Source organism: Pelodiscus sinensis, chromosome 6 (genome assembly GCF_052426305.1).
Source record: "Pelodiscus sinensis isolate ZL-2025 chromosome 6, ASM5242630v1, whole genome shotgun sequence".
In the NCBI taxonomy this organism is placed as follows: Eukaryota; Metazoa; Chordata; order Testudines; family Trionychidae; genus Pelodiscus; species Pelodiscus sinensis.
In genome coordinates this window covers 94,996,476-95,020,047 of record NC_143057.1, presented here as the reverse complement: position 1 = coordinate 95,020,047, position 23,572 = coordinate 94,996,476, and the positions used below count along the sequence as shown (strand labels likewise).

General features: G+C 44.0%; 1 protein-coding gene and 1 long non-coding RNA gene across 3 annotated transcripts in view; one reads left to right on the top strand and one right to left on the bottom strand.

The window, feature by feature from the left end:
* PDE4D (phosphodiesterase 4D) overlaps window positions 1–23,572 on the bottom strand; it is a 1,058,382-nt gene that overhangs the window by 667,073 nt on the left and 367,737 nt on the right. The gene's annotated exons all lie outside the window — the stretch shown is intronic.
* On the top strand, window positions 19,416–21,970 carry LOC149524187 (uncharacterized). Its single transcript, XR_016349932.1, has 3 exons — window positions 19,416–19,557; window positions 20,569–20,641; window positions 21,833–21,970. It is a non-coding gene; the product is annotated as an uncharacterized LOC149524187 (long non-coding RNA).

Genomic DNA, 23,572 nt, shown 5'->3' with positions numbered 1-23,572 from the left:
GAACTTTCTGCAGTGTGTATATATATATATATATATATACACACACACACACTAGGGTTGCCAGATGGTTTTGTCGAGAAAAAAAATGCCAGGGAAAATTTGTTGACCTGGGAGATCGGGGCCGAAATGCGGTTGCAGCCCCTTTAATTTCTGCATATGCCAAGCAGGCTTCCATCTAGCACTGTGCAAGTACCAGTATGTACCATCACAAAAAAAGCACTGTATATAGATACAGATATATTTATATATACACACGCGCGCACAAACACACACACACAATCCTGCAACACTATGATTGGCTAGCTACTTGAAGCCTCCCCTGGATTGGCTGCATTCCTGCAGTTTCTCTAAGCCACTTGGAGGACTTCTCTAGTGCTCTTTTCTAGGGGTGGGTGCGTCAGGCCTCAAGTCCTCCAGCAAGGAGCTTCTGGGCCTAGTCCACTCCATCATTGGGTTGTTATAAAGAGGAGGTAGGGCAAGAAATAATAAACTCAGTCTGCAGCAAGGAAGATCTACATTAGATATTAGAAAAATCTTTCTAACTCTTATGGAAGTTAGGATCAGGAATAGGATTCCAAGCGAGGTTGAGGAATCCCCATTACTGGAAGTTAAGAAAAGGTGCGTGGACATCTGTCAGTGATGGTCTGGATTTAGTTGGTCCTGCCTCAATGCAGAGGGCTGGACTTCAGGACTTCTTGAGGTCCCTTATGATTCTATGAATAGCTTTCAGCAAAGAACAATCTCTGTGGAATCCAACTAGAACAGCCAGAAAGGAATATTCTCTGTTTACAATAATTTTGAGATTATTAGTTTAAAAAAATGAATCCTTTGAATTTACTATGTGCTACATGCATTATGCAGTTGTAGCTTTTTAGTCAGAATGACTTAGAGTATTAAGTCAAATATCTGACAAAGTTATGTAATGTTTTTGTCAAAATTGTAATCTAACATCTAGAAAAATATGAAAAAAGATATAAAAATGATTAAAACAGACAACACTACATACTAATCTACCGAAGATGCCTCCAACACCCTTCAATTCATATTGATTTAAGAATACCAGTTAAATTAAGTTAATAAAAGAAATAACTCATGCGTGAGTTTTTTTATAAAGAGATCAGATTATATATATATAGTTTTATTATATCAGATTTCTCACTTATGAAAGATAATTACCTGTAATTGAAATTATATTTTATTTATATCATATCATCACTGTAGATATCCCCTTTTAAGTTAACTCAATCTCTAGATATTCATATTTCTAAATTGTGGTAGTATAAAAGATTATTTTTAAATTAACCCGAAATGCAAATTATAATTCTGCACTCTCATTATAATCAGACACAGAATTCTTGCTTTAGAATTCCCGTTGGTCCTTCAGGAAAACATACCAGTTAAATACTTAAGGAACAATGTAATGTTTATCATGGGTTGCCTACTACAGAAACACACATGAGAGTTTAGAATTTTTTTGAAAGTACAACCTATTATTTTATAGCCCTACGGGATTTACATTTATATATTTTACCATCCATCTACATTAAAGATTGTTCACTACTTAGTTTAAAATATTCATATTTTTCTGGAATAATATATGCAGTTACTAACAAATATTATTTTGGTTAATACTATAAAATCAAATTAAAAGGCCTCTGTAAAAGAGCTACTTTTTTTTTTTTTTTTTACAAATTTTGTTCTTTCATTTTTTTCTACAATCTGTATCAATAAGGAGATGGATCATCCCAAAGACTGCATTACTTCACGGTGTCCCATTACTGTGCTCTTGCTCATAATGTCAAAACTGCTAATATAATTAAATCCCCATTATTGGAAGCCTTTAAGAACAAGTTGGACAAACATCTGCCAGGGATAGTCCTGGTTTGCTTGGTCCTGCCTCAGAACGTGGGGGTTTCTTGAGGCCCTTTTCAGCCTTACATTTCTATGATTCTAGGAATATCTTTGAGTCAAATCTACCTGATCCTGAAGACTGCTTCTGGCAGCTGTTATCTTACTTGATAATAAGAATGCTAACTAGCTAGGGTTGCCAGATGGTTTCAACAAAAATACTGGACACATTTGACATTACATCACAATCTACATTACAACTTATTTAGAAAATACCGGACATTTATATTTTCTCATTTATATTTTTGCAATTTCTTTCCCGAACAGAAAGCTCAAATACTGGACTGTCTGGTTCAAAACCGGACACCTGGCAACCCTATAGTTAGCTGTTCACAAGAGAGCTACAGAAATTCTCTCATTTGAATAATATCGTAGCTAATTAGATTTTACAGAAAGCAAAGCAGAGAGAAAGATTTTCTGTCCGTAAAGTCCAATCTCCAAACTCTGAGAGGTTCCCTGATCTCTTTGCTATGCTACAGGACACGTAACTAGATCCCAGGCTAAAACTGAGACTACAGTAATTTCATAGTTTGGTCTCCACCAAAATCAGCTTGTTTTCTTTAATCTGGAAAAAAAAATAAAGACAATACTTTTATGACATTATAATCTGCAGGTCATTTTAACTCCTTGGTCATTTTCACTTTCAGATCCATACTGACCAGTTCCAAAATTTGGAGGGTCTGACATCAGCCTCCCTAATGTATCAGTTCACATTATTCCATTCGTCCCTGACCCCAATGCATATCATTATTAGAACTGTATTCCTAAAAAAAACAAAACAAAAGAAACCCGACCAATTATGTGACTTTGCAGATGAACCACAGTAAAACACTTACATGTTGAGTGTAAGACTCTCAACACCCAGTAAAAAGACATTTATAAACTGTCAAAGTTCTTTTGGTTTACTCAGAGGAGCCAACTGAATTGTCAGGCTCCAGGAACAAGGGGCAGGGCTGGGGACAGCCAACCCATAGCACTGCCTGGACTGCACTGCTGTACCCTGCGCAGTCAGCCCTTAGTGCCACCTAGAGTGTATTGCCCAGGGCTCTGGCAGTGATTTAAAGGGCCCAGGGTGCCAGCCACCAATACTGCCATAATAGCAGCAAGGGCTGGGAGCCTCAAGCTTTTTAAATCACCAGGTCCCAGGGCAGTTGCCCTTTCTGCCCCTCCCCGCCCCATCGACAGGCCTGGATTTACTCAGCTCTAGTTCATATGTGGGTCTAATCCTCATGTCCTATGAAGAAATGACTATTGATTCAGATCAGTGTCTAAAACAGAAAAGGGCACAGAAGAAAAATGAATAGGTACATATTTTCAAATTTAACTTTAATTTATTATTGAAAATGGATTCAATTTTGCATCTTCAGTGAGTTGCCAGGGAACAAACACAGGGAAAAAATTGTAAGTGCATAGGTATTCCACCAAAAACAGAGGTATAGTTTATAAATTACATCTAAACCTATTTATGGCAGGCCATGTCTAACTTAAACAATCATCAGTTTAGCAGATGCTTGGAAAAATATGAAAGGGCATATCTAATTTATGTTTAAGGGTCCTTATTACATGTAGTGATTGATTAACATTTTAAGGCAGGGGTGAGGAACCTAAGGCCTAAGGGCCAGGTGTGGCCCCCAGTTTGCCTGGATCCAGCCTCCAAGGCTCAGGGTTCCACCCCTCCCCCATCCCAGCATTGGGAGCCCATGCTGGAGCTCCAGCCCCACACCATGGAGCTGGAGCACACAAAATCTACTAGCCTGGACCCCCCCCTAGGCTCTGGTGTGCAGGGGGGATGTGGGGAGTGGCCCTTCTCACTCAGGGGGGCCACGTCAGTGAGGATTTGCTCCTGACTGGTTTTTAAGGTTACAATTAAGGCTATTGAAAAGTCTGACAAATGCTTATTTGCACAGAACTCAGAGCCAAGAGTTCAGAACTTTGAGTTAAAAAATCACAATATACTAATAAATTTAATGCAGTCTCACTGAATACAAATGCAATTAATAAATTAGACATCCAATTAGTCATTTGTTTGTGCGACTGAGGTAACTAAATGCATAAATTATATGTCTTTTCACATATGCAATTTTAAAATTGTTAAAATCGTATCCCTAAGAAACAAATGCTGCCATATATAAAAAGAGTATAGCAGGCAAGGCTGACTAATGCATCAAAAGATAGTAGTAACAGTAATACTATTTGCTCTCTTTAACATGTTTCTTGTTTGGAAGAACCAACTTCTGTAAAATTATAGTCTGTGATAAAAAATTGGACAGGCTTCAGTCACTCTAGTAGTTCTTCAGTTTTAATAAAATGACAATTGGCTTTCTTTATTTCACATGCTTGGAGGAGGTGTGGAGTTGGATTTTTGGTAGTATAGTAGCATCTGAAAATTCAGATCAAGATTAGGCCCTACATAGCATACACACAAAGAGTAAGACAGTCCTCACCTTAGTAATAACGTAACTTATACTTAAATCAATGAGGCCCGCTGAGCAAATAATTTTCAGCAGAATTCTTATGTAGAGACAGGAATACTATCCCAGCCACAAAGAGCTTGCTATCTAATTTAGGATGTCATAAGAGTGGGTGTTACGAAAACAGCAAAAAGGAGGGATGTGAAGGACAAGAGAAATAGCAACAAGAACATTCATTAACATAGGCCTGCTATGTGTACTGCTAGATATGCATTCAGTGCCATTTTATATTACAATAGCCCTTCACATTCTCTGATTCATCCATTATTAGTTCTCTTTCACTCACTCTCATATAATATTACCAGCAGATGAGACAAAGATCAGAAATCTACTAGCCCAGTCCGTATAGCCAGAAATTATATACCTCAAAATCTATTTTTATATACTGAAATTTTAGCTCACAAGGGGCTTTTGAATACATAAGAAAAAGCAACTGAAAAAACTCTAACCTATTTTTTGTTTATCTTTAGATGAATGCAGGACTGCTGAAAGTGAATCAGTATCAGTGTTCAGAATCAAACATAGTGCGACAAAATGCTACATAAACTGTCACAGTTTTACCAATACAGCCTCTCTCCGACTTACGAACCGGTTACGGACCAAGCAATTGGTCGTAACTTGGTTTGTTCGTAAGTTGGACCCCATAGAGTTACACGCGACCGCGCTGTTCATAAGGGTGGATCACGTTCATAACTCAGGGTCCGCCATTTACGACAGTTTTGGTCATAACTGCAAACAGTCGTAAGTCGACCGTTCACAACTCGGGGACTGGTTATAATGTGTAATCCCCCTGTTATTCTAGTCTTACACATCTTTTGAACAGGCTATTAATCATGTCAAATTGTGGGACAGTTTTGTGAGAGACCAAGTTTCCATTTGTAATCAGAACAAACTTTCATCTCCTGAGGAGAATATAGAATCCCTGATTCTACTTGCAAGATTGGTATACTCATTGGAATATTCATTGAAATTTGTTAGCCAAATATCTACTATACATTAGAGTGTCTCTGTTCGTCTGTTCAAAAACTCCTCATAAATGATGAGAGGTACGCCCACCAAATTTGGTATCCAGTTTCCTATTATCATAACTTAAAGCAAAATAAGGATTTGCTTGTGCCAGGAAAATGTGATATGCCTGGAATGGGACTGCTTCTCATAAAACCCTACTGAAAAGGGACAATCACCAGGCAGGTGAAAGGAGTTGGTGGGGAATGCCCTTCCATCCAGGATTACCCGAGCCCCAAGCCTCCTCCCACTGATACCCTTTAGGGAGACAAGGAGGTTGAATTTACCCCCCCCCCCCCTCCTGATTCATATGGGGACATTGCTGACTATTCCCCTTCAACATAGAGTGAGGGGAAAGTGTGCAGTTTGCTTCATTCCTCACTCTAGCTGTGGAGCTCAGGAGGCCGATGAGCTGTGTACTTTGTTCTCACTTCCTGACAGGGACAGGAAGTGAAAGAGCAAGCAGCCTTGGTATGAATCTCTGAGCATCTCCCCTCTACCCTTCTACACACACACACACACACACACACACACACACACACACACACACACACACACACACACAGTCTCCTGCCCAGAGCCCCTCTTTGCTTCCCCAACCCTGACTCCTACACCCCCACACCACTATCCCACTGCTGAGAGCCCTTCCTTAAGGACCTGAGAATGCTGGGTAAATGTGTTAGTCTACTACTATATGGTTTAGAGAGTTTGTGCATTTGTCAAACTGTCTGTGTGGTCCTCTTATCCTAACTTAAAGCAAGATAAGGGTTTGGTTGTGCTGGGACAATGGGATGTGCCTGGAATTTGATTGTTTCTCATAAAATGGAAATGGAGGAGTCTAGTAGGAGAGACAGTTATACTATGGGAGGTGGTAGCAAAGAGCCAGAGATGGGAACTGGGGCAGCAATAACCCCATTGGGCCAGCAGGGGGCAGGAGTGATGTAAAGGACAGCTGTCCACTATATATTTGTATGTGTGTTGCTTCTTACCTGTCCCCAAGATGCTGCAGTGATGCTCTCTCTCTCTGGGACATACTGAACTTCTCATCCCGAATCCTTTAGTATGCATTCTGAACCGTGCATCCCCACCCCAACCCCAGAATAAATATTTTAATGAAGAAAAACAAAACTTATTTGAGGTAAGGACCCAAGCAACACTGGGTACATCTTCTAGTGAGTTTATCTTCTTCAACAGTATTTCCATAATTATAGATAGATAGATAGATAGATAATGGCACATAGTGACAGCGTCAGGCCAGAGAGCTTCAGGAAAGTGGTGTAGGGGAAATATTTTAGTCTCAGATTAAATAGATCCCTGTTCACAGGGTAAACTAACAAGGACCAACCCAGAACCAGCAGGAACCTGCTAGAATCAATTACAGCAATCAGACCAATTGAAGCACCTGAAAGGCAATTAGGAGGTTTCCAGAGTCAAGTGAGTCAGAAAAGTCAGAACACCTGGGGCCAATTAAGACTGATTTTAAAAGCTCCTCTTCTGTTAGCTCATGGGATAGAAGGAGTTGAGGAAAGAAGGAGCTGTGGAGAAGCTGGGAGGAGTAAGAGCAACAGGTACCAGAAAGAATGATCTTCAGTTAGGAAGGTATTGGGGAGGCTATGGGGAAGTAGCCAGGGATTTGTAGCTGTCATGAAGCTGCTATCATAGGCAACTGCTATCATAGGCTACACCTACACCACAGTTATTTTGGAAAGAACTATTCTGGAATAGTTATTCTGAAATAGCTTATTTTAAAATAGCACATTTATACTGAAGGGAAGCCTCAACATTAATCTGAGGCAGGCTTCCCTAATGTAGACATGCTATCTCAATTTAGAGTCCCAGGAGGAATAATTTAGAATGGCCCTCATGAGGGGCTATTTTGATATAACAGAAGTGGAGTGTCTATATATGCCTTATTTTGAAATGGCTATTTCTGAATAGGCATTATTCTTCATAGAATGAGGCTTACACAACTTGGAATAAGCCATCTGTTATTTAAAATTACTTCAAAATAATGGAATTGCTGTGTAATTCTGAAATAACTTTTAAGAACTATTTGTTTTGTCAGTCACAATCCCCAAAAAAACTAAGGATTGGACTGTCACCACTCCTCAGTCACTGAGAAGGGACCCTTATGTGATAGGCCATACCCCTGCTCTCCTCATAAAAATGTGAAGCATAGTTTGTGTGATCATTTCAGTCTGTGCCATGCACTAAAACAGGGGGAAATGTTGTGCCTCTTGATATGAGAAAATATGAAAATTAGAACTAACAAATTATTTAGAATATTGACTAAAATAACAAAACAGACTCATAAATTAAATTTAATATCTTAAATCTATCGAGGCCAAGTAATTCAGCATTAAGACTGAAAAATTATCCTCTCCGTGTAATGTCTAAGCATTTAGTGTTTTATACGGAATTACTTTCAAACAGCAATGCTAATACAGGCAGTCCTTGGGTTACGTACAAGATAGGGACTGTAGGTTTGTTCTTAAGCTGAATTTGTATGCAAGTCGGAACTGGTAGATATTGTAGGGGAAACTCTAGCCAAACATTTCTCCAGAGCTCAGTTTTATTCTCCCACACCTCACTTCCCTCAGTCCTTTATTCTCAAGCTGAGGTGTCGGCTGAGAAAAGCCGCTCCGCGTCTCCCTGGTCTGCTGGGGGAGGGGCGCTAGCTTCGCATCTTCCTGGTCTGCTGGGGGGAAGCAGCTAGTGCGGGGTTGCCTCACCCCATTCGTAAATAGGGATCCAATGTAAGTCGGATCCATGTAACCCGGGGACTGCCTGTACTTTCAAACATGGGCACCATAATTACTAAATTCTACATCTCTCAGACCTACCTGCAAGATGACATCTCTTCAATATAACGCTTTCACATTTGTGATCAACAATGACAATCATTGATACATCAAGTCTGACACATGACGTTCATGATTATAAATCAGAGGGGGCTTCAAATCTTGAGGCAGACTGTGGCAAGATTTTCTTAGCAAGCACTTCTCAGCTCAAGAATTCACTACTACCTTTATGTGATTACATTTGGGTCACACTCCTGGTCTGGTTGGGTACATCTATACTAGCTTGTTAGTTCGAGCTAGGTAAGGTAATCATTTGTAACTCCGCTTGCCCTTAAATCCCGGGCTTCATTTGCATGTTCCCGGGCGCCGCCATTTTTAAATCCCCCTTAGTCCGAACTCTGTGCCCGCAGCTACACGCGGCACAGAGTAGGTAGTTTGAATTAAAGATCCTAATTCGAACTACCGTTACTCCTCATGGAATGAGGATTAGTTCCAATGGATTCCTCTGAAAATCCCAGTACTAATTAATAATTCAGACTCAAACTGTATATGGAGAATGACTTAATACAAAACGTAATAGAAACAAAGTTAAGAAAGATACCATGGACTATCTCAGTTTACCCTACAGTGGGGTAGCTATGTTAGTCTGTTACTTTTAAAACGAGTAATGCTGTGGCACTTTAGAGTAACAAATATATACAGATTGGAACTCCCTTGTCTGGCACCCTCGGGTTCTGAGTGGTTCCGGATGAGGGATTTTTCCAGACCAGGGGAGGTCATTTCTGCCATGCTGTTGCTCTCTCCCCTCCCCCCATCTTGTCCTCTCCATGGGCTTCTTGCCTCCCCCTTATTCCCCCCCTCCCTACACACACTGCCCAGTTGAGCTACATGCCAGTGCCCGGCCCCCCCTGCAGCTGAGCTACATACCAAGTCCCACCCCTCCAACTCCACTGCGCCATGTGCCAACTCCTGCCCTGCTTCCCCCCAGCCCGGCTAAGCTGTACACCAGCTTCCGGTCTCACCCCAGCCCAGCTGAGCTACGCACCAGCTCCTGGTCCACAACCAGCAGTTCATATGCTACTCATATGTCCTTAATTTATGGTTTTGTGCCTTGTACTGCTGCAGTCTCCCCTTCCTTCACCTCCATCACAGTCCCAGGCATAACACTCACCTAACCATTTATTCTGATTTGTTAAAGAGGAATAAAATAGAAGATTAAAGAGTAAGGGACCACATTTTATTTATATTTGTTTATACTACTGTATGTTTATACTACTGTATTTTAGTTATGTAGAAAAAGCTGGTATGTTTGATTCAGTACTTGTGAAATAATTGTTTTCCATTAATAAAAAGTCCAGAAACATCATTAAAACTGTTAAATATTGCTTTTTACCCTTTACCAAGAACCATAGAAACATTTTTTATTCATTACAACTGTACAAATACCTCTCTGTTTCCCTTAGATAAATCCAACTCATTTACTTTCTGATTATTTATGCCTTAATGCTAGTGACGAAGAGACAACGGTCTACAAGAGACTTTTATTAAAACATTAAAGAGAGGGTTTGCCATAATTTGGTGAAATGTATTAATGTACAAACCTGTATAAATCTGTATCTCCCTCTTATGAGTAGGATAGTAAAGTATATAAACCTCCCACGCATCAGGGAAAATAGACCTTCTTAGCAATGTGAACATGAACAATTCTTCCCTGAATAACAGAAAACATACAGGTACAACCAGTGCAAGTAATTTTGCAAGTAACCTTCCTCCATTACTAATATGGCACCTCTTCAAAGTCTTGCGAACTATCCTCCAATCAATGTATTTACATGTTTAATATACATAACACAAAGTTAAAGTTGTATATTTGTCTAAAATCTCAAAGAATTGGGGCAAATCATATAAGAAAGTTCCTGATAAAATATTGTAGGATTTTGGGAATATAGACAAGTAAGCCATACTATAGTGCCGGAATACAATACATATGATTTCTTATCTATTAAAGCTCCAAAAAGAAATCCCAATGTTGTATAATTCCTCAATATACATTGAAAGTAGATAACAGTCTAAAGGTTTGACATGGCTGAAAGTAGTCCTGTACGTCTCACTTGCTCTCTAGTTATGGTGGGTAATCATGATTCTTGGAGATAAATAACTCCTTCACAGAAGCTGCCACGTTTTCAGGAATGGAGTCCTGGACTTCAACCTATTGAGAATAATAACTATGTGCTAATAACTAGGTACTGATTTCCATCGGGGAATTAGTTCTTCTTAGTCCAACTTAACAGAATTCCGCCATTGAGTATAGTTAAAGGGGCTCCAGTAACAAGTTCTTAGAATCTTTTCTAATCTGATCAGGTAAAGGATTAATGCTCATGAGCATGAAAGGGAGGAGAGAAACCCTTAGAAGAGCCATTAACCTATACCATATGAAGTAAAACTCAAATGGCTTTAACTCCTGTCTACATTTGAGTTTGAAAGACTTGTAGAGTACATTTGCATAAATTTTCCCAGCTCACTACGTCCATAAAAAAGTTGTCTGAGTTGGATGGGTGAAGGAGGAATGTATGGGCTTCCACAATATGCTATTATATTTGTACATATATGCTCAATTTATTTTCATATACACAATTTGCAGTGCATATTGAAAGTCAGGAATGTTTCCAAAGAAACAAGGTAGGTGTTTTCAATTTTGAAACAAGCAAAAATGCTAACATTTTAATCAAATTTTAATCAAACAAATCACTACATTGTAACAAATTTTAAAAATCTATAGAATAATTATTTGATTTAGCAGAAACTAGTTAACAAGGAATCATTTTCTTAGTCTTAATTTCTATCAGTTCTAAATAGAAAAGTAGTTGTGTAATTAATTAGCATGGACAAAATGTTATTAACTGATAATTTGTATTGTGAGGACATCTCACAAGACTCTGGAAGTTCCTTTGGCCTTTTTCCACCTCCCTTTCACCAATCCCACCAAAATTAATTCAGTGCTGCAGCTAAACAAAGATTTCATTAAATCTAACTTCAGCAATTACCCAGGAAGCAGTTAGTTTACTTAGAGTAAGCATAAAATATTTCACTTTTACCAGAGTGAGTAATAGCTTTATAAAAATAGGATTCATTTCCTAAAAGATCATGTAATAAAGATCAGGAAACAAGAAGTCATAAAATCATTAACTGTGCACAAATAGCAAACAGTCACCATACATAATGACATTACTATAAATCAAAAGTGAAGCTCAAACCCAGTGTTCCAGTCAGGAAATAAAATATAGTAAAGCAGCATATTATTTTAAGTCAGCCAATATCTTTAATATTAATTCTCATTAAAATAAAATAGCCTTCTAATACCTAACCCAATAACGTTTTAAGGTCTTTTTCAAGTCAAAGACAGTAGTATATATTCAATATGTGACTTATTTAAAAATAAATAAAATCAGAGTAAAAAAATGAGTTTAGGAAATGTGTATACATATCAGTATTCATTACCCACAATGATTATTCACATGGTAAACATCCAAAATATATACATAATCTTCCATTACATTACATTACCATGGCAAAGTGGCTCAGAAAGCCCAAAGCAATATCACAACTTTTCTCATCATCTACCAGCCTTTGCACCTGTAGATCTCAAAGCATTTTAAACATTCTTATATGTGTTGTTCTCTCCTTCTGCCAAATTGAGCAGCTGTGGCACAATCAGGCTGATTCTCCACTATGTCCAAGGTACTCTAACCTACTGACATAAGTACAGATCATCTATTCTACAGGCTAGTTTCATTTGCTTCCTCTTACCCTTCTCAATCTGCCTTTTCACACCAGCACTGGAGCAGCAGCTGCTGTAGTGTCTGTCAGCACTATACCAGTGGAAACTTCTCTTAGCCCAGGCACAGATGTTCTTCTGTGGAAACCACCAGCCAGGAAGTTCACTTTGTGCCATGAATTTGATAGATAAGAGAATCTGCCCTAGAGTGTTTAAAACTTGCATTTTTTCCAAGGGTCCACTCCGTTTTGGGGTATTCACTGTCAGACACTTCAGCCATTCTGAAAATCAGAACCGTTGAGCACATGCAGACCTATTATTTTCACCTCTCAAAAGCAATCTCTAGTTTTTAAAGTTGAATGTTCAAAAAAATTAGTGTACCTTAAAACTGGCAGACATCAAAATTTAGGTCTACGCAAATTTGAGACCTAGCCTGAGGTAGAGTCTAAAACTGAAACTAGGTAATCCACATAAGTACAGCCACACTGGGTCAGGCCAAAGGTCCATCTAGCCCAGAACCCTGTCTTCTAACAGTGGCCAATGCTAGCTGCCATCAGAGAGAATGTACAGAACAGATAATCATCAAGTGATCCCACCCCTGCCACCCATTCCCAGCTTCCGACAAAGAGGCTAGGGACACCATTCCTACCCATTCTGGCTCTCAGCAATTGATGAACCCATCCTCCATGAATTTATCTAGCTCTTTTTTGAATCCTGGTAAAGTCCTGATCTTTACCTGAGAACATATTAGGAGTTAGAATTTAAAGTTACCATGCTCTAAACACTAAAAATACTACCTGCCTCATTCAACATCAAGATTCTTAACAACTTTAATACTCGTTTATAAGAATGAGACTTATAAATAGAACAGAAAAATTTACAAAATGCTTACATCATATATCCACAATTACAAGTAATTCAGCACTACAGTCACAGAAGCCACCTTCCTCTGGGCCCCAAGAGTGTTTTATTCCCTTGCTTTGCCACAGTCCTTGCCCCCAAACTACACCCCCACCAATCTCCTCCCTGCATCTCCACCTCACTCCAGCATTCTCCTACATAGTGCCAAGATTGATCATGGGGTTGGCAGGGAGGGGAAGGAGTTGATCAGTGGGGCCTGTAATAGATAGTAATATAATAAAGGAGAGACAAGACAAAACTGGGTGGAGAAATAAAATTAAATGACTATTTATTATTGAGAGAAAGATGGGTAATAAGCAAGAAGAACATCTAATACTAGGAAATATACACACCTATGACACAGTTGGCATCATATAGACTTGGTGGGATAATACATATGACTAGAATATTGGTACAGAACAGTACAGCTTTCTCAGGGAGGACAGACGGGAAAAAAGGGAGGAGATGTTGCCTTATATATTAAAAATGTATACACTTGGAGTTAGGATAAGATATACTTGTTGAAAGTCTCTGGGGAAGGATAAAACAGTAAAAATCAAGGGGGATGTTATGGTATGGTTCTACTACAGACTGCCTAACCAGGAGGAGGTGAATGAGGTTTTTTTTTTTAAACAACTAACAAAATCATCCAAAGTACAGGACTTGGTGGTGATGGGAAATTTTAACTACCCTGACATCTGTTGGGAAAATAACACAGCAGAGCACAGATTATCCAAGAAGTTTTCGGAAGTTTTTGCAGACTTTTTTTTTTAATTGCAGAAGGAGGAGAAAACTCAGAAGTGAGTCTCTTGTAGATTTGCTTATGATAAACAGTGAGGAACTGATTAAAAATTTTGAAAGTGGAAGGAAGCTTGGTTGAAAGTGACCATAAAATGATAGCTCATGATTTTAAGAAATAGTAGGAGGTTGGACAGAAAAATAAAAATAGTCGATATCAAGACGACAGATTTTAGCAAACTCTGAGAGTTTGTAAATAAGATCTCATGAAAAGCAAGTTTAAGATAAACAATTGAAGACCATTGACAGTTCTTCAAATAGACATTCTTAAGGGCACAAGAGCAAACTATATCACTGCAGAGGAAAGATAGGAAGTATGGCAAGAGTCTACCCTGGCTCAACAGGAGATCTTGAATAATCTAGAAATAATAAAAAAGGATTCCTATAAAAAGTAGAAACTAGATCAAATTACAAAGGATTAACATAAACAAATTACACAAGTATGAAGGGGCAAAATTAGAAAGCCCAATCACAAAATGAGATCAAACGAGCTAGAGACATAAAGGGTAACAAAACCTTCTACAAATACATTAGAAGAAAGAGGAAGACCAAAGACAGGGCAGGACCGGTACTCAATGAAGAGGGAAAAACAGTGACAGGAAGTGTGAAAATGGCAGAGGTGCTTAAATGACTTATTTGTTTTGGTTTTCACCAAAAAGGTTGGTAGTGATTGGACACCTATCATAGTGAATACCAGTAAAAATGGGATAGGTTCAGAAGCTAAAATAGGGAAAGAATAAGTTAAAATTACTTAGAGATGTTAGATGCCTTAAAGTCAGAAGGGCCTGATTAAATGCATTCTAGAATACTCAAGGAGCTAACTAACTGAGTTAGTAGTTATTATTTCTGAAAAATCATGAAATACAAGGAAATTTCAGAAGATTGGAAAAGGGGCAAATGTAGTGCCCATTTACAGAAAGGGAAATGACAACTCAGGAAATTACAGACTAGTCAATTTAACTGCTGAACCAGGAAAGATAATGGAACAAATAATTAAGGAATCCATTTGCAAACATGTAAAATGGGGTCCCCAAACTACAGTCTGTGTGACACATCTGGCCCACGGACACATTTTGACTGTCCCACTGAGTCTAGTGGTACTACAATTATGTGATGCTCTCGGGATGCATGTGGCCCAGGGGTGGGCAGTAATTTTTGATGATGGTCCATTCCAAGAATTTGTAAAGTGATCAGGGGCCGCACTCTTCCATGATATTAACAGGGGATGTGTGGGATCTGGGATGGAAGTTGGGTGCAGAAGGAAACTTGGGGTGGGGGTTAAGATGCAGGAGGGGGTGTGGTGTCTAGGAGAAAGTTCTGGTGAAGCTTGTGAGCTCGGGCAGAGGACTGGGGAGCAGGAGTTTGAGTTGTGACCTGGGGATGGTGACTGGGGTGTAGGTTCTAGGAGGGGGTGCAGAGGTTTGGGTTGTGACCTGGGGCAGGAGGGGACTGTAACCTGGAGATTGGGGTGCAGAATCTGGGAGGGAGCCTGGGTGCAGGAAGGGGGGCAGATGGTTCGGGTTATATGGAGTAGACATGTAGAAGGGGATCAGAGTTAGGGGGCGGGAGGAGCTAGAGTGCCAGAGGTCAGGAGACACACCTGGGTGACTTCCAGACAGCATCCCAGTAGGTTTCTCAAGCAGGCTCCCTGCCTTCCATGTCAGCTGTAATGCACCAGCTATAGGGACCATGTGGGTCTGTGAATAGTTGTGAGCCAGAGGGGGCAAGGAATGCTTCACACACTGCCTGTTCTTCAAACAGGCAGCTCCCATTGGCTGGAAACCAGCCAATGGGACTGAGTCAGGAGTGGGAGCAGCACACAAAGCCTCTCCCCCCCCCTTCCTCAGGCTCACAGCTGTTCAAAGACAAACAGGGCCCCACAGCCACTTTTCTCAGCAGCGTGCTGGGAGCGGGACAGATCATCCAGCCCGTGGCCCATATTTTGCTCAGCCCTGATGTGGCCTATCAGAGTAATCTACTGGTGGGCCATGAGAGTTTGTTTACATTGAACATCCATTGTTTGCCATTTCTGGCCAATGAGAGCTGCAGGAAGCAGCATGGTTTTAGGGACATGCTAGCCACCACTTTGTGCATTCCCATTAGCTGGGAATGATGAAGTGTTGCCACTGGCAGCTGTGAATAGCTGTACCTGTGGATGCTCAAAGATACAATTTTGGTGAGTAAGGGTGGTCTCAAGAGTTTAGGACTTGATGTGCTCCAGAGAGACTCAGAAATATAGTTTGTGCAAGCCATGTTAAACTTGATATCCAGAAAACAGACTGAACTCCAATTTTAAAACATACAGGCACATTTAACACAACTTTAAAGCACTGGGACATTTGCTTTTCAGGACAGATTGCTCTTAGTGCAATATTGTTTCCATTGGTCTGTAGAACTAAGTGATAGAACATGAGGTTCCTACAAGGAACTTAATCTGAAAAAGCATGTATACATGTCTACAGAATACTGAATCAAGGGATAATTAACAAGATGCATGGCTTTAAAAGTTTTTTGATACGACATCAAATCAAAAGAAAATTAATATTGCAAAATTTTCAGAAGCCAACTTCCTCCATTTGGCTATATCTACACTACAGCATTTTTGGGGGAAAATGGCCATTTAAAAAAAACAAACCCTTCACTTATGTCCACACTGCAATTGTGTTCTTTCGAAAGAAAACTGAAAGAACAGAGGGGTTTTTCCAACATTGGTAAAAGGAATAAGCCTTTTTCCAAAAAAGCCATCACTTTGAGTTCTTTCAGAAAAAGGTGTGTGTGGATGGGGAAGAGGGAGTTCATTCAAAAGAAGAGGAAAAAGCACAGATGCCCTGGTGGCCACTCCGTCCATAATAATCTCAGCTGAAATGCGAGATAGCATCTACACCGAATGGATGCTATCTTTCAGAAAAGCAGATCACTTTTTTTATATGCTTTGGCACTGTAGACACTCTCTTTCAAAGTACGGTTTTTTTTGAAGCTCTCTTCCAGAAAAGCGTCTTCCGAAAGAAGACTGCAGTCTAGATGTAGCCTTTAGAGCCCTCTCCCACACTCTTCCACAGCTGGACTAGATGTTCTCTCAGGGTCCCTTATGGTAAAACCTGCCTGGACCCTATGCTGAGGTGAAAAGAAGTTATTTAAAAGATAGAGTGTATAAATTTTCCTCCATTAACATACATATATAAATTCTGTCTCTTCAGGATTGTCTTGTGAACTATGTGCTTGCAGACTCCATTCACATAAGATAATCTTAGCTCACATGAATATTAGGAATCTTAGTTCATAATAATTACCAAAACATTATATCTAATTTCCTTTAACAGCTATTCCATAGTATTAGATTTTGATATGTGATAGGAGGAACAAGTTTAGCATACTTTCCTTGTTGAAAATCCAATGGGAAGTGTGACGGGGCACCAGGCTCCGCCAACACGGAGCACCCAGCACCCCGCACTCTCTGGCGTACTGAGGGAAAGGGGGGCACCAGTGGGGATACCATGGGGCCTCCCGTGGTTGCAGAAGGCGCCAGAAGCGGGAGATGCGGCAGTGCACAGACGGCCCTCTGGCTCACGTGTAGCGCCTGCACAGGAGTGGCTGGCGGCTCGGACATCACTGGGGGGGAGTCCCCCGCCGCTGACGTCATCAGTCCATGCCCCAGGGTGAGGGGCGGGGCTTTGAGAGGCCTGCTCCTCAAAAGATGCCCAAGAAGGGCCCGCACGAGGAAAGGAAAGCAGCCAAATAGGCACAGAGAGGGGAAGTCGCCCCGGCCAGAACCCGGTGAGCAGAGCACTGACTGGACGCCCACCAGAGGTGTGGGGGGCACCCGCCAGGGAGGGGACCAGGTAAATGAGGAGGAGGAAGTGGCCCAGGACAGGGGTTGGAGACGGCGGTGCTGCCTCCACTAGACAGCCCCAGAGGGTTGGTGAATTACGGGGGAATCCACACCAACCAGGCAGCGCTAGTACCTGGCTGCTATTAGGGTCCTGGGTCAGGACCCGGAGCGGGGGTGGGCCCGCGTCCCTCTCCTTCCTCATGCCAGAGTGGATGTTTCTAAGACTCTGTGGACTCCTCGTCGAGCCACGAACTCTAGGTTCTAGGGGAACTGGTAAGGGAAGCACAGGTGAGGGGAATGTACACAGGTGGACAACCCCGATGATGACTGGGCTGTAAGCCTGAGGGGGGTGGGGCCCAACCCAACCCATGCCTGATGGTGGAGAACTTGGGTATCTTTGGTCCCCAGCCCTATGGCGTAGGGAAAAAAAAGAGAGAGAGAGGCGACCGATAGTATGGAGGCTAAAGAGGTATGGGCATGGCTGTCCGAGCAGCAACGCCAGCACCAGCAACTGCAAACCCACCTGCTGCAGCAACTAGCCACCCAGCAGCAGGAGCAGCAAAGATAGTTAGCCCTGGAACTGACCGAGCAGCAGCAAGCTCAGAGGGAGACTTGGCTCCATCAGGTGGCTGCCCTAGTGCGAGCGGGAGCTACCGGAGGACATGAAGGGGTTCCCAAGTTGCCTATAAGGTTGACCAAAATGGGGCCCCAACATGACCCAGAAGCGTATCTCGAGACTTTTGAGTGGATGGCTACGGCGGCGCGGTGGCCCGAGGATCACTGGGCCACCTTGTTGGCGACCTACCTCTTGGGGGCTGCACAACTGGCTTACCGGAGCTTGGACCCCCGGGAGGCCCTTAATTACTATAACGTAAAGGAGGTGGTCCTAGATCAAATCGGGAAAACCCCTGAAACATTCAGACAGAAATTTAGGCAAGAGCGGTACCCAGCCGGGGTGCACCCAAGGACGGTCGCTCAGAGGCTGCGGGAAGCATGCCAGAGGTGGCTAGAGCCTGAGAGATGGACCAGCACTCAACTTGTCGATATGATAGTTTTAGAGCAGTTCCTCCAAATTCTCCCTGGGGACCCCCAGAAGTGGGTGCACCGCCAACAGCCCTCGACCTTGACCAATGCAGTCACACTAATGGAGGCATATATGGCGGTGGAGGGAGCGGGAAAAGGGCCCCGGAACCCAGGGAGGGGACAAGTCCAACACCCCCCAGATGGGCGGGCCAGGACCCCACACGGAGGCCAAAGTCGAGGCCTAGGGGGAGCGGAGAGGATAAGCCGGGGGTACATAACCCCCAGAAGGGAAGAACCCCCAGAGGAAGGGAGGAAGGGAGAGAGGACCTCGGGCAAAGAGGAGTCCACGGATCAGCCTGGATTGGGGGTCAGCAATAAGGGAGCATGTTATGAATGTGGTCAGGAGGGACATTTCCGGCAAGAATGCCCCTTTATGGACTGCTCATTCGGGCAGATGGTGGCCCCGCAGCTGAGGGCCCGGCCGCAAGAAAATGGGAAAGTTTTAGCGAGGCTGGAGGTGGAGGGACAAGCATTCTGGGCGCTGGTAGACTCAGGCTGTGTCCAAACCATGGTCTGGGCCTCGCTAGTTCCCCGGCCTGAATCCCCAGGAGTTCCTGTATGGATGAAATGTGTCCACGGGGACATCCGCCCCTACCCCACAGCTTGGGTAAGGCTGTCAGATGGGCAGGAGACGGCAGTATGCCAGGTGGCCTTAGCCGATAACCTGGAGTACCCGGTATTGTTGGGGCAAGACTGGCCGGGCTTTCGGTGGTTAATTGAGACCTGGACCCCACGGCCTGTCAGAGGGCCCAAGGCTGACGGGGTAGAAAGTGTGCTAGCTAACTGCCTCCTGGAACAAAACCCTGACCCGAGCGTGGATACTATAGAGGGGCCTGGAGGAGCGCCAGCAGTTCCCCCAGAACCAGGATTGAGCTGGGGAGATGAGATGCCGAGTGACTTCATGCAGGAGCAACACGAAGACCTGGCACTGAGCCGAGCCTGGGAACAGGCCGCGGAAGGAGGCGACGAGATGATGAAGACGAGAAGGTGAGGCAGGGATCGTACTTCGTGGTGCAGGGGGACCGTTTGTACTGTATAATGAAAGCAGGGGAGGGGCCGGGATCCTCCGGCAGTTGTTAGTGCCGACGTCATCCCAGCAGAGAGTCCTATAACTGGCACACTCCAACCCATGGACCGGCCACTTAGGGAGAGAGAGAGTCTTACAACAGATAACTCAAAGGTTCTTCTGGCCGGGGGTACACAAGGAGGTAAGGGACTTTTGCAATTCGTGCCCGGAATGTCAGCTCGTCTGCCCCCGGGAGGTGGCAAAAGCCCCTCTGGTCCCCCTTCCCGTGATAGGGGTGCCCTTCGACCACGCTGCCTTAGACCTGGTAGGCCCCCTCAAGCGGTCAAAGGCGGGGTACCAGCACATAATGGTACTGGTGGATTACACCACCCGGTACCCCGAGGCCATACTGCTAAAAAACACCACTGCCCAAACCTTGGCTGGAGAACTGGTGAAGATTTTTTCCCGCATCGGGATCCCCTGCAAGATCCTAATGGATCAAGGGACAAATGTCTCCTCTAAACTCATAACCGAATTGTGCCGTCTCCTTCAGATTAAAACACTCCGAACCTCGGTTTATCACCTGCAGACAGATGGGTTGGTGGAGCGCTTCAACCGCACCTTAAAGGCCATGCTCCGCCGCTTTATGGAGAGCGACCCCCACGAGTGGGATAAATTATTGCCCGCCCTCCTATTTGCCATCCAGGAAGTCCCCCAGGCCTCCACCGGATTTTCCCCATTCGAGCTCCTATACGGGAGGCAACCCTGGGGGATCTTAGACCTAGCAAAGGAAACGTGGGAGGAGCAGAAGACTAGGGTCCGGGGAACAGTGGCCTATGTCCTCCGCCTCAGAGAAAAATTACAAAAGCTCAGGGAACTGGCAGAGGCTAACCTAAAACAGGCCCAAGGCAAACAGATCTTTTATTATATCTGGGACGCCCAGTCCCAGGAATTAAGCCCGGTGACAGGGTCCTTCTTCTTTTACCCTCCAGCGAGTCGAAGTTATTGGCAAAATGGCAGGGACCCTTTGACATTATCTGCAAGGTGGGGCCCGTGGATTACGAGGTAAGCTTGGTAGGAAAGAAGAGGGGTAAGCAGGTCTATCACGTTAATCTGTTAAAAAAGTGAAACCCAAGAGAAAACCTATTCCTGGACCCCCAACCCCAACCCACTGAGTTAGGGCCATGGGCCAGGGACCTGGAGGCGACCCCAACCCTATATGTAGGGCCCGACCTAACCCCAGACCAGAGGCGGGTGGTGTTGGAGCTGCTCCAAGAATTTAAGACGGTGGTTTGGAGGGAGCCAGGGCATACGAATTGGATCAGCCACCACATAGCCACTAAGCCTGGATGTAAGGTCTGAGAGCTGGTGCGCCCCCTCCCTAGGAAACTGTGGGACACCGTAAGGGAGGAGATCCAAAAGATGCTGCAACTAGGGGTAATAGAGGAGTCACGCAGTGATTGGTGTAGCTCCATTGTCCTAGTCCCGAAATCCGATGGGTCGATAATTTTTAGCATTAACTTTTCGAAAGTTGATAGTATCTCCCGGTTTGACGCTTACCCCATGCCTACAGTGGATGAGCTATTGGAACGCTTGGGGCAGGCGCAGTACATCTCGACTCTGGACCTTACAAAGGGGGTATTGGCAAATTCCCCTGACTCCAGTCTCAAAGGAGAGGACAGCCTTTTCCACCCCATTTGGTCTGTACCAGCTTAGGACCATGCCATTTGGACTTCACAGGGCTGCGGCAACTTTCCAAAGGCTTATGGATCGAGTGCTCAGGAGACACTAGCCATATGCCGCAGCTTACATCGATGATATAACTGTGTATAGCAGGACCTGAGCCGACCACCTCCAACATTTATAGGTGGTCCTGGAGGCTTTGCAGCAGGCAGGGCTTACGGCCAACCCCAAGAATGTCATATAGGACAGAATGAAGTGACTTACTTAGGGTTTACGGTGGTGAAGGGCCAGCTAAGGCCTCTAGCAAGTAAAGTGCAGGCCTTGGCGGAATACCAACCGCCTAAGATGAAAAAACAGGTCAGGCAATTCCTGGGACTAGCTGGATATTATCAGCGGTTTATCCCGAACTTTGCATCAATAGACGCGCCATTGATGGACTTGATAAAAAAGGGCAACCCAAAACAGGTAGTCTGGACCAAACAGGGTAGGCAGGCCTTTCAGCAGTTGAGGACAGTATTAACACAGGCCCCGGTATTGAGGCAACCAGATTTTTCAAAAGAATTCATTTTATAGACTGACGCATCCACCGTGGGGCTGGGAGCTGTGTTGGCACAGCAGATGGACGAGCATGAACACCCCATAGCCTATCTGAGCCGCAAACTGTTCCCCCGTGAACAACGTTACGCCACGATTGAAAAAGAAGCTTTGGCAGCCAAATGAGCAATATAGACCCTGAGGTATTATCTGTCCGGGAACCCGTTCAAACTAATAACAAATCATGCGCCACTACGATGGATACAAGTGATGAAAGAATCAAATCCTAGGGTGATGAGATGGTACCTCGCACTACAACCTTATAAGTTCGAGGTACAACATCACCCCGGTGCGAGACACAAAAATGCAACTTCTTCTCCCGAATAATGGAAGAGGAAGAAAGTATGGTCAGCAAGATGGTGAGTAACTTAAAGAGGGGGGGTATGATGTGGCGCTGGGATCTGCTGACACAGAGCACCCAGCACCCCGCACTCTCCGGCATGCTGAGGGCAAGGGGGGCACCGGCAGGGATACCGTGGGGCCTCCCACGGTCGCAGAAGGCACCGGGAGTGGGAGATGCAGTGGCGCATGGACAGCCCTCTGGCTCACGTGCAGCACCTTCATGGGAGTGGCTGGCGGCCCAGATGTCACCACGGGGTTCCCCGCCGCTGACGACATCAGCCCACACCCCAGGGCGAGGGGTGGGGCTTTGAGAGGCGGGCTTCTCAAAAGATGCCCAGGGAAGGCCCGCACGAGGAGAGGAAAGCAGCCGGACAGGCGCAGAGAGGGGAAGTCGCTCCAGCCAGAACCCGGCGAGTGGAGCACTGACTGGATGCCCACCGGAGGTGTGGGGGGAAGACAGCACCCGCCGGGGAGGGGATCAGGCAGACGAGGAGGAGGAAACGGCCCAGGACAGGGGCTGGAGACGGCGGCACCGCCTCCACCAGACATCCCTGGAGGGTTGGTGAGTTACAGGGGAATCCCCACCAACCAGGAAGTGCTAGTACCTGGCTGCCTTTAGGGTCCTGGGTCGGAACCCAGAGCAGGGTGGGCCCGCGTCCCTCTTGTTCCTCATGCCAGAGTGGACGTTTCTAAGACTCTGTGGACTCCTCGTCGAGCCACGAACTCTAGGTTCTAGGGGAACTGGTAAGGGAAGCACGGGTGAGGGGAATGTACACAGGTGGACAACCCCGATGATGACCGGGCTGTAAGCCTGCGGGGGGGCCCAACCCGTGACAGGAAGAAAGGGGAGAATTACAAATAAAGACTATCTTAAGGTGTCTGAAAGCTACTTTGGTCTGGGCAAGTACTCAGCGGTACCAAGGCTGACTTTTCTGTTACTCGTTTGTATTATGCCACACTAAAACAAGTTTACCAAACCAAACAAAAGAGCAGAGCAATTAAATATAAAACAGGTGTCTTTGCAGAATATTTGCTTACTGAAAAAAAGACAATGTGGTGGCTAAGGAAGAATGGAAGGCATACCTGTGTATGAACTTAGAACAAAATCAGTAAAATGTTATTACAAGGACAAGTTTCTTAATTATTGTTGCCCTGATATTTTCTTTTGCAGAAGATTCTGCTTATGGAATGGTTGCTGAAATGAAATATACCTAATAGCTCCCCCCCCCCTCTCCCCAAAAAAAAGGCTGGACTAAAGGCTATGTAGTTTAAGTTTTAATTTTCAGTCATAGAATCATAGGACTGGAAGGGACCTCAAGAGGTCATCGAGTCAAGCCCCCCGCCCTCAAGGCAGGACCAAGCTCCATCTACATCATC